Raw genomic sequence first — 10,665 nt, 5'->3', positions numbered from 1 at the left:
CCCTAGGATCCAGGGGCTTGCTGGAAAAATAAAAGCCCCGAGGGGAAATAAAAGCGGTGGAAAGTTCCACCTGGCACTTTTACATTTATTTTCCTTTGCATGCTGACCATGCTGGGTCCAAACACGGTGGCCTGCAGAGTGAAGGTTACCTGGTGTGGCTGATGGCCTGTTGGCCATCAGAAGATCCAGAGGCCGACCCAGCAACGTAGGCCCCGGGGTCGAATCCTGGTCAGCCCCCATGCATTGAGGGAATGGTGGGAGATTCTGAGATACTCATTTCCAGACCTAGGAAGAGTCATGGAATTCGATGGATCTCATCTTTGAATGAGTAGTTCCAGTTTGATGCTAGTAGGAAATGATAGGCAGGACTTATGGGGTATAGATTATTTTTAATGAAGAGCTGATGAAACATGGCCATAATCATCACAGTCATGAAATGGAGGCATTGGGGAAGATCCAAGAATCATTAGTCACAAGGTAGACTGGATTCCATCACTGGTCGCCATCCTACTCTATACAAATATGTACTTATTTACATACTTCCTTTAGATTATGAAAGGATGACTGTTATGCTCCCCTTCTCCGCCCTGCCCCACGCCCACACGGGGCTCAATTTCAGGTCCTGGGAATGGCCTCGCTCCTTAGTGTCTCACAGTCTGGTGTGCTTACCTGGACCCATTCGCCTATTGGTCCTGCCATACCCCGAGGTCAGATCCCAGCACTGCCAAAAGATGAATCCTGATGTGAGAAGCCAATCGTTGCACCTGTTTCTCTGTCCTGTGAAAGTCCTGGGTCTCAGCTAGGATGCAGTATGCTATATAGGCAACTCTATATTCATGGGAATCAGTTGCCATCCATGTCAGCACAGTTATAGCTGTCATCTTATACAATAAAATACAAAATGCATCCATGACTAAGGCACACAATAAAAAGAATAACTACACTGAATGCATGATGCATTCCACATCCCTATGTAAAGAGAGATCCTATGTATAAAGTAGGTGAGCATATGATTTTTGCCAGTGCTCGGGCTTCAGTTCAGGCCCTGAGACTAGGCCTGACCTTGTAGTCTTCAAGGATGGTGAGCTTCACTTTCCCCCACAGTGCAACAAAGTTACCCAGTCCTGAGTTGGAATCTCAGAGGTGGCAGAAAAATGGTGAGAATTCTGAGCCAGGGTGTGCTATTGTTATTATTATTATTATTATTATTATTATTATTATTATTATTATTATTATTATTATTATTATTATTATTGCCAAGCATGGGATTTGAACTCAGTTCATGACAACTCTGCCTCAGCTTCAATCACCTCAGGCTGGTGGGCTCCCATGGGCTTGTAGCCGATCCTGGGATCCTAGGCTCTAAAACTTTGCAGGAAAAACTGACAGAAAAATGACAGGAAAAGATGACAGAAAAATGACAGAAAAAATGTCGCAGGATGGATTTTTTATATTTTCTTGTTTTGCACGGTGACCATCCTGGGTCTGAATTACACGGCTGCAAATGGTACTTCACCTTGCATTGGAGAAGGCTAACGGCCCATCAGGGAAACCATAGGCCCATGCGGCAAAATAGGCCCTGAGCTTGAATCCTGGTCCTGACACCTACCAGTGCGGGGAGATCCCAAGATACTTGTTCCTATGCATGGGAATAACAATGAAATGTTAGCAAACGCATGATTGAATGAGAAGTTTCTGCGTGTATTGGTGAAGTCCAAAATTAGAGGCAGTGATCCTAGGACAATGATTCATCTTAATGAATGGTTAATTAAGCATGAAAAGAATACTATTCCTTCAATGGTGGCATAATAAAGTCCTAAGAGTTAGTAGGAATGTAGTTGATGTCATTGAATATTACGTAGATATCTCTGGCACTATGTACAAATATATTTTTTTTGTTGTTCTACCACCTGTCTATCCATGTATGGCTATTTTGTCCACTCCTGCAGCTCAATCTCAGGGTCTGGAAATGCCCTGGCAGCTTCATTGGCTTGAGGTTGCAGTTTTGACACACCCATTCAGGGTCTGAATTGGGTCTGCTAGGCCCTGAGTTCAGATCCCAGCACTGCCAACAATTGGATCATGGAGTAAGAAGCTGAGTGTGATACCTGTTTTCCTTTTCTCTGAGAGTCCTGGGTGTCAGACATGATGGAGAACACATGTGCAAATCTAGATACTATGTGATGGGTTGTCATCAATATCATGAATGGAATGTGTGTCATCAGAGTCAATAAAAAATCTCATATCTAAAATATACTGGGAAATCAGAAAATTAAATCGCCCAACAACACATCCTCAAAGAAACAATTGCCCAATAAAAGAGTGGGCAAAGGACTTAAAGAGAAACTTCTCTGAAGAGGAAAGAAGCATGGCCAATAGACACATGAAGAAATGCTCAACCTCCATAGCCATAAAAGAAATGAAATCAAAACAACATTGAGATACCACCTCACACCAGTTAGAATGGCTATAATCAAGAACTCTAATAACAACAGATGCTGGAGGGGATGTGGACAGAAGAGAACCTTACTGCATTGTTGGTGGGAGTGTAAACTTGTTCAACCACTTTGGAAAGTAGTATGGAGGTTCCTCAAAAGACTCCACATAGAACTCTCCTATGACCCAGCAATCCCACTTTTGAGCATTTACCCAAATGTTTACAAACAAGACCACACTAAAGCTACCAGCACGACTATGTTTACTGCAGCACTATTTACTATAGCTAAGATATGGAACCAGCCCAGATGCCCCTCAGTAGATGAATGGATCAAGAAAACGTAGTATATATACACAATGGAATTCTATGCCTCCATCAGAAAGAATGACATTGCCCCATTTATTAGGAAATGGAAAGACTTGGAAAAAATTATATTAAGTGAAGTAAGCCAGGCCCAAAGAAACATAGGTCCCATGGTTTCCCTTATTTGCAATATCTAGTATATGTCTGGGTCAAGCAGAATAGGTCAGATAAGGTGATGTTAGGGAAATGAACCCTAAGATATGTACTCAAATGATTTTTCTCTCTCTTGTGATTGTTTCTAACACATGTATAATATTATTTCTTTGTTGCTTTGTACGTCCCTCTCCCACAGTATAACACCTGCTTTCACTGTATTTGATGTCGGTATAATTTGTGGAGGGAAACAGGAAAAATTAATCGTTTAAATAGGGATACAGGTGGACCCATTGCAGCAATGAGATGTACAAGTCGTTATGTCAAAAATGAACTTTACAACATTGGTGCAGGGGGATTGCGGGGGAGGAGCAGGGAGGATTGGTTGGGGGGGTGAGAGGGAACATGGGAAGGGATGGGAAGTGGAAACAAAGGAGGAGGCTACAATGCTTGATATGAAATGTACTCATTATCTTGCCCATGTAATTGTATCCCCTATGTACAGTATTTTCACAATTAAAAAATGGAAAATAAATGAATAAAACAAAAATACAATAAATAACCAATACAAACAGGACATGGACTGAAAATCTATATGTAAGTAGAAATCTTACCTTTACAATATATATAAATAGAATTTTTCCAGGGCTGGGACTTTAATTCATGCCTAGGGACCAGGCCTCACTTTCTTGTCTTCAAGCATGGTGAGCTTCCCCTTCGTCCACAGTGCTTCAGAGTTACCCAGGCCTTAAGTTCAAAATCAAAGGTAGGAGAAACAGCGTGAATTGCAAGCCAGGGAGCTAATTTTTTTCTGCTTTTTGCTTTTTTTGCCAAGCATGGTCTTGAACTCAGGTCATGGTAACCGTGCCTCAGCTTTCATCACCATAGGCTGGGGTGCAGCCGCTGGAAACACAAGCTATCCTGGGATCCTAGAACTTCAGGCCCTGTGCAACGGGGGAATTGCACAGAAAAAAGTGGCAGGATGGCATTTTTACATTTTCTTACTTTGCAGTATGGCCATCTGGGTCTGAGTGATCTGGCTCCAAAGCATACTTCACCTTGCATTGCTGAAGGCTTGCAGGCTACTGAGGAAGCCATAATCCCGAACAATGATTAGCCAAGCACCAGTGGCTCTCACCAGTCCTCCTTGATACTTACAAGGCTGTGATAGGAGGATCATGGTCAAAGTAACCCTAGGCAGGAAAGTCCTTGAGACACCTGTCCAACCTCAATGCCAACAAAGCCAGATGTAGAGCTGTGTGGCTCCAGTGGTAGAGGGCTAATCTTGAGCAAGAACACCTCATGGACTGTGACCAGATCCTGAGTTCAAGGTCCAGGACTGGCAAAAACAGACATACACACAATCTGTGCAGCCATCTGGCTAAAGCAGGTCTCCCTCTTGTCCCCAACTGGATTGGACAGACTTTCCTGGTAAAGGAGCTGCTGTCATGTTGACTAGGCCCATTTGGTCTGCATCCCAGGATTCCAGGCACACCCCCATTTTTTCATCATTCTTTTTCACCAATGGGATCCAAGAATAGTGGACATGCCCATATTACATGCTTCCCAGTAGCACCTGGAATCCCTCTGTTGGGTGACACCACTATCAGCAGTTGAGGAATGTAGAGGTGGCTGAGTGGTGAGCAAGAGACTCCAGGTGACTTTGAGGTAGAGTAGGAAACGATGTCCTAGTCAGTGAGTGGGAGAATAGAAGATTTTCTAGAGCCTGGGAATGTGGCCAGCCCAACTTTCCCGTCCTGGCGCTCAGATGTCTGAAACAATAAGAATCAATGAGAGAACTGTGGGCAAAAAGCTGCCACAAGAACACCAGCAGTATCCTCCCGACAGACCTGAAACATTCAAGAAAACAAAGAACACGAAAAAGGGAGGGATCCCCAAGACAAACACCACTGGGGAGCGAGATTGAATGGAGAGTCCAGCGAAAGGTGATGCCGACCATGGGCCTACCCTGACTTTGGACTCAGTCACAGCCACCAGGGTCCAGAGTGTCAAGGGTCCCAATCCCACCAAGGATCCACAGAGGTGCTACCTGCATATGGTGCCCACCCTGGACCACAGAAAAGAAGAAACCAGGCACTCTGTGCCAAGATCCAACCACTGAAGTAGGGAGACAGACCCGCAGGGTCAATGGGAGTAAGAGAGGGAGAAGATAGACCAGATACATGCAGCACCAAAAATGGAGGTAGAAATCCAAAAGGCACCCATACAGCGGTTGGTTTCGGCAGAAAGCTATTTACAATGTGCACTGGCCCAAGTGCAGCAGGCCGCTGATGACAGAGAAAGGGAGCATGAAGCTGTCACCAGCTGCCTACAAGCTACAGAGTGGCGTGTGGCAGAGCTGGAGATAGTGGCTTCTCTGGTCACTGCTGCAAAGGAGAAGACCAAAATGTTCCTCAAACAGCTGAATGATGTGATCCTTCAGCTCGAGGAAAATACCAGAAACTTTGATGACCTGGAGCAAGTGAACACAGAGTTGCAGGAGAAGGTGGAAGTGCTGTAGATACAGAGGAGCAACATGAAGAAGAGAATATGCAAGTTCCAACAAGCGCTGGAGGGCATTAGGTACTGAAGATGGAGTTGAATAACCTGGAGGAACAACTTCATATCCAGGTCCAGGAAAACCAGTCTCCGTCTTCAGAACGTGGAGCAGCAGGAGCAACTGCAGAGACTGGAGGAGAAAGCCTAGGATCAGCAGGAGACCCCTGAGACCCCACGATATGCATGTGTGTGGGATAGACAACCGGAGGAAAAGCTGGCCCTGCTGTGGGACGCTCTCCACCGGGTGAGCAGTGAGAAGGAGGAGCTTGCCAGCATCCTGGACACAAAGCAGCAGATGAAGAAACATCTGCGGGAGCAGTAGGACTGCTCAGAGAAGAAGATAGAGAAATGGATAGTGGTGGCTGAGAGAGAGAGAGCCAAGCAGCTCAGGAGCAGCAGGAGCAGTCCCTGGGCCAGTGCAGGAGTTCAGAACCTTCTGTGAATGGCACATTGTCTCCAATGAGCGACTGTGGTCTGAGAAGGAGGCCCTGCAGCAGCACTTAGAGAGGCAGATCCAGCTGCTGGAGCAGCTGATGCAAGTGAAGGGCTCAACAAACTGGAGGGACCAGGTGGTGTCCCCGAAGTGGCAGGACACTCTCAAGTGCCTGGAAGCCACCAGATCACAGGAGGAATGCCTGCAAGCCCAGCTGAGCTTCCTGGCTTTCCCTGGGGAAGGGGAAGGGATGAGCCCTGGAGAAGCAAAAGGTAACTAGGTGAATCCCCCCCACCACATGTGACCATCACACAGGATGGAGAGGTTCCCCAGACCAAGAGTGACATGGCTCTGAGAGTGCTCTTGGAGGATGAGATCCACAGGGGGAAACTCCTGACCCAAGAATGGTGGGCTAGCTTCAGGCACCCCATGGCCAACCCAGCAGCTCAGTGCCAGACTGAGCTGGAGCCACAGACCCTCATCCATGACCTGCCTGATGAGGTGGACTTCCAGAGTCCAGCAGGTGAGCTCCACCATTGATGCAGCCAGCTTTTGGCACACATCCAAACTATCAAGGAGTCCCTCATGGTGTGTAAAGAGCAGATGTTGGTCCTGAATGAGCTATGTTGGGAAAAAGCCCAGTGCATGCACTGGCTGTCTCAGGAGAAGATCGAGAAGAGGAGAGTGTTTAGGAGCTGCTGTCACTCCTAGCCAGGGAAAGCACAGACAGCAGTTTCCAGATGCCAGCACAGGCTGAGCCTCCCATCCCCCTCCCCAACACTGCTTCAGAAGCAACTTGAAGACAGCATGGAAACTGCCAGAGGAGAGGTCAGGGTTCCCGACCCCATAGTGGATTCCCCCAAGGAGCAGGTCCCGCCCCAGATGCCCCACATCCAGATCTGCCCACAGCTTCCAGGCTCAGGGGAGGAGTGCTCTCTCACTTTCTCCGGTAGACTGATGTAGATGACGACTCTCTATGTGACATACTGACTCTCAAAAGCGTTGGCAGCCACCAGAAGTAGGTGACCAAGTGGCTTTCTCTCAGGCCTCCATCTGCCGGGCAACGGGAAGGTTAAACTGGGGGTAGGGTAGGGCAGAGGCTGAAGGGAGTTGGCCCAAACTCAAGGGACATCTAATGGCCTATTGGTGGCCCATTGGTGACTTCTGGCATGCTAGGCAAACACTCTACCACTGATCCACATTCTCAGCTAGGATGATTTTTCCCCCTCCCAAACCCATATGGCCATTCCTCAGATAAATAGGAAGTAGGGGCTAGGATTAATATGAAGCACAAGTCTGGTTCAACCCAAAATATTCCCCTGCCCCCTCTTCCCACACCCTGAGTTGAAGTTTTTCTTCTACCATTGAGGGATGAGAGAGGGAGGGGGGAGTCCCAAGAAAATACCAACAACAGTGGCCCCCTGAGTCCCACATCCTTCCCCACACAAGTGGTCCTCCAGATTCCAATCTTACCTGACTCAATGTAAAGTCTAAACTGTCTCCCTACCACTGCAAGGCTCAGGATGAAATAAAAGTCAGCCCAGGCCTCAGCCCACACCCAAAGTGGAAGCTCCTAGTCCCAGACCTACTTCCACCTCTGACTGCCCCTAGTTAGGCCACACCCACCACTCACCACTATGATGGTGGTGATGACCTCATGGATGGATTCCAGGAAGAAGGTCTATGGCAAAGAGCAGAAGCATCAGGGTGAGCAGGGCAGAAGGAGGTGGGGTGATTGCTCTGGGATCTTCCTTGGAGCCCTCCCATCCAGCCAGAACCATGCTGACCCAAAGCACGAACAAGGCCAGGGGGTGAGACGAGATGGAGGAGCACAGGATTAAAGGAGGTACTGCTTTGTCTTGGAGGACTTGATTAATTCCAATTATAATTAATTCCAATTACATTTGGCCCATGACAATCCCAAAGACATCATGCAATGCCTCTCCGTGTTGTTGTTGGTCGTGAAGGCTGTCCCTGAGCTCTTTTTCTCAAGGCTGGCACTCTACCACTTGAGCCACACTGCCATTTTTGTTTTCTGATGGTTCATCGATAAGAGTCTCATACACTGTCCTGCCCAGACTGGCTTGGCACCATGATCCTCCAGATCTCAGCTTCCTGCGTAGCTAGAATGACAGGCATGAGCCACCAGTGCCCAGTATGTGATGCCTTTTGAATGCATCTTGGCGAGTCTGTAAAGGAGCCCCAAAGGGCCTGGATAGACGATGACCCAATCAAGGAGCCGGGATGGGGGAAGGTTGACCTTCTAGCCATTCTGTTCCTCCAAAATTGAAGATGCCAGGTGATGTTGTATGCACCAAACATCTGGGCCAGCAGCCACCAGGCTTAGTGGGGGAAAAAGTAGAGAATACCCAAAGACTGCAGTGTAGAAATCTCTGATTTTGCATATATGTGGTGTGTGTGTTTGTGTTTGTGTGTGTGTGTGTGTGTGTGTGTGTGTGTGTGTGTGTGTGCAGCCCCACTTCCTTTTTGATGGTTAATTGTAGGTATGAGTCTCAAGGACTTTGCTGTCCATGGTGGCTTTGAATCATGATTGGGGGCCCCAGGGAAGCAAGAGTAAACACAAGTGACAAGTACAATCCCTATTGTGGGCCACTCCTGCCCCCTGGTGGCCACACACGGAACATGCGGTCTCATGCCATTATCCTCTAGAGTTCAATTTGGGCAAGTTACTAGGGCCAAGCTGACTTTTGCTCACCCTGATTGCTGATGCCTGAGTAGGTCTGTTCAACCCTAGGCCCAGAGAGCTCCAGGAGGCCCAGCTTTCCAGGGCAACAGGGAAGGGAGAGGTCAGCTCCAGGCTGAGCTAAGAGCCTTTGCCCACGGATACCCTAACTTGGCCTTACTTATCACCATAAGACCTGTCAGAGAAAAACCCCAAAAAACAAAATTGGATCTGTGCCTCCAAGTGTTAGAGCTCTAGCATTGAACCAAAGAGCTCAGGGACAGGGCCCCCAAGCTTTTAGTTAAAGACCCCCAGCTGACTTCCCTCATAAAACACAGCTTGTCTAAATGTGAACTGGTAGGATTTGTGACGTGTTTCTGAAGAATGGTGATACTGAAGAAAGCACCCTAATTCTAATGACAGCTGAACTTGTGACATACAGCTATGTGCTGAGTCCTTCACAGGGCGCTATTTACTGGGTCCTTCCCTCATGGGAGTTATATGCTGAGTCCTTAAAAAGATGCTGTTTGCTGAGTCATCCCAAAGGGTGCTATGTGCTGAATCCCTGAGAAGAGTGGGCCATCCTGGTTTTTTTTTAAGGGGGCTTTTTGCTGAGTCCATTACACAAAGTATTGTACTCTGAGTCCTTCAAAAGTTGTGGTGTGTTAATGCATCCTAAAGGGTCCTGCTATGTGTGAGCCATTGAGAAGAGAGGGATGAAGTGTATTTTGAGTGCTGTGTGCCAAGTCCTTTCCATAGGGTGCTCTGTACTGTCCTTCAAATGGTGCTGTGTGCTGAGAGCTTCCACAGTGTGGTATGTGCTGAGTCCTTCAAAATTGTTCTGTGTGCTGAGTTTATCTAAGGAAGCTGTGCACTGGGTGTTTTACACAGCGTGCTTCAACACAGATTGTGATGAGTCCCTGGGAAAGAGTGCTATGTGCTGAGTGTTTCAAAGCATGCCATTCACTGAGTCCTTTACACTGTGGGCTATAGACTCCCTCCTTCAAAGGGTGCTGGGTAGAGTACTCAGCATACTACATGCTGAGTCCTTCAAGGGGAGCTGTGTGCTGAGTCATTTACACAGGGTGCTTTGTGCTGATTTTGGAAGTGTGCTGTGTGCTGAGTCATCCCAAAGGGTGCTATGTTCTGAGTCCTTGAGAGGTGGTTATCCCCAACAATCACACAGACACAAACACAAACACACATACACACAGGAGTGTCACCATGCAACTGCTTGGTGTGTGGAGTGGAGGGGGATGGAGGAGAGTCTCCTCCAGCGGTGGGGCTGAGGGGAGATTCGATCCCCTGGGCCGGTACTAGGGGTGGGGGTAATGTTGAGCTGAGGTAAGGCTGCAATTGCCATGGTCCAGAAGCCTCAGGGCCCAGTCAGGGCTGCAATTGTGGCCAGGGGTGGGGGGTGGGACCCAGGGGAGGAGGGGGCGGGGCCCAGGAGCACACTTTGGTGGCAGCAATGGCCAGGAGCTCCAGGGGCATCGGTGTGTGTGCAGCAGGGGTGGGTGGCCCAGGAGAGGAGTGTGGGGCAGAGAGAGAGCTGGGAGAAGAGCGAGCATGAGCACTAGCACGCGTGGAAACGGCTTCAGTGGCTGGCGGGTGCTCCGATCATAGTGTGGGTCCTGGCCGGGAGCGCAGAGCATGTGGAGCTGCAAGGCACGCACATCGCCACACGCAGCCCCTCGGAGGCGCCCAGCCATGGTGGCCCTGAGTCTGAGGTCCCGGTGCGGGGAGCACGGCAGAGGCAGTGGCTGCTGAGGCGGCGGCGGCCACAGGTTAGGAGGCCGCTGAGTCTGCGGTGGTGGCTGAGGAAGAGCAGAGGCTGCGCACAGCTACACCACGCGCCCGCGCTGGGTTTCAAACATGGCGCTGCTGGCTGGGACCCACGGAGCCTCTAGCAGTCACCTGGCGGAGATGTTGCGCCCCTGGCCTGCTGGTGGCCCTGACTTGGTTCCAGCCCTCGGTTCTCAGACTCCTGGCGCCACACGGAATCGCAGCCTACAGCTTCTTCCAGCAGCACACTTGAGTGGCCGACCTGAGCTCCCGCACTCCACAACCCCCCCTGTAAACCCCATCCCCCACTCT

General features: G+C 48.9%; 1 long non-coding RNA gene across 2 annotated transcripts; it reads right to left on the bottom strand.

The window, feature by feature from the left end:
• Positions 1 to 1,463: 1,463 nt before the first annotated feature.
• On the bottom strand, positions 1,464 to 7,464 carry LOC138839129 (uncharacterized). Of its 2 annotated transcripts, XR_011375854.1 has the most exons (5): positions 7,359 to 7,464; positions 6,827 to 6,938; positions 4,470 to 4,665; positions 3,508 to 3,640; positions 1,464 to 1,639 (listed from the first exon to the last, which is right to left on the bottom strand). It is a non-coding gene; the product is annotated as an uncharacterized lncRNA (long non-coding RNA). The 2 variants fall into 2 exon arrangements; XR_011375853.1 differs by lacking the exon at positions 6,827 to 6,938.
• Positions 7,465 to 10,665: the final 3,201 nt, after the last annotated feature.

Source organism: Dipodomys merriami, unplaced genomic scaffold (assembly GCF_024711535.1).
Source record: "Dipodomys merriami isolate MVZ:Mamm:240054 unplaced genomic scaffold, mDipMer1.0.p SCAF_294, whole genome shotgun sequence".
Taxonomy (NCBI): domain Eukaryota; kingdom Metazoa; phylum Chordata; class Mammalia; order Rodentia; family Heteromyidae; genus Dipodomys; species Dipodomys merriami.
Note: the sequence above shows the minus strand (reverse complement) of the source record. Positions and strands in the feature narration are given on the sequence as shown.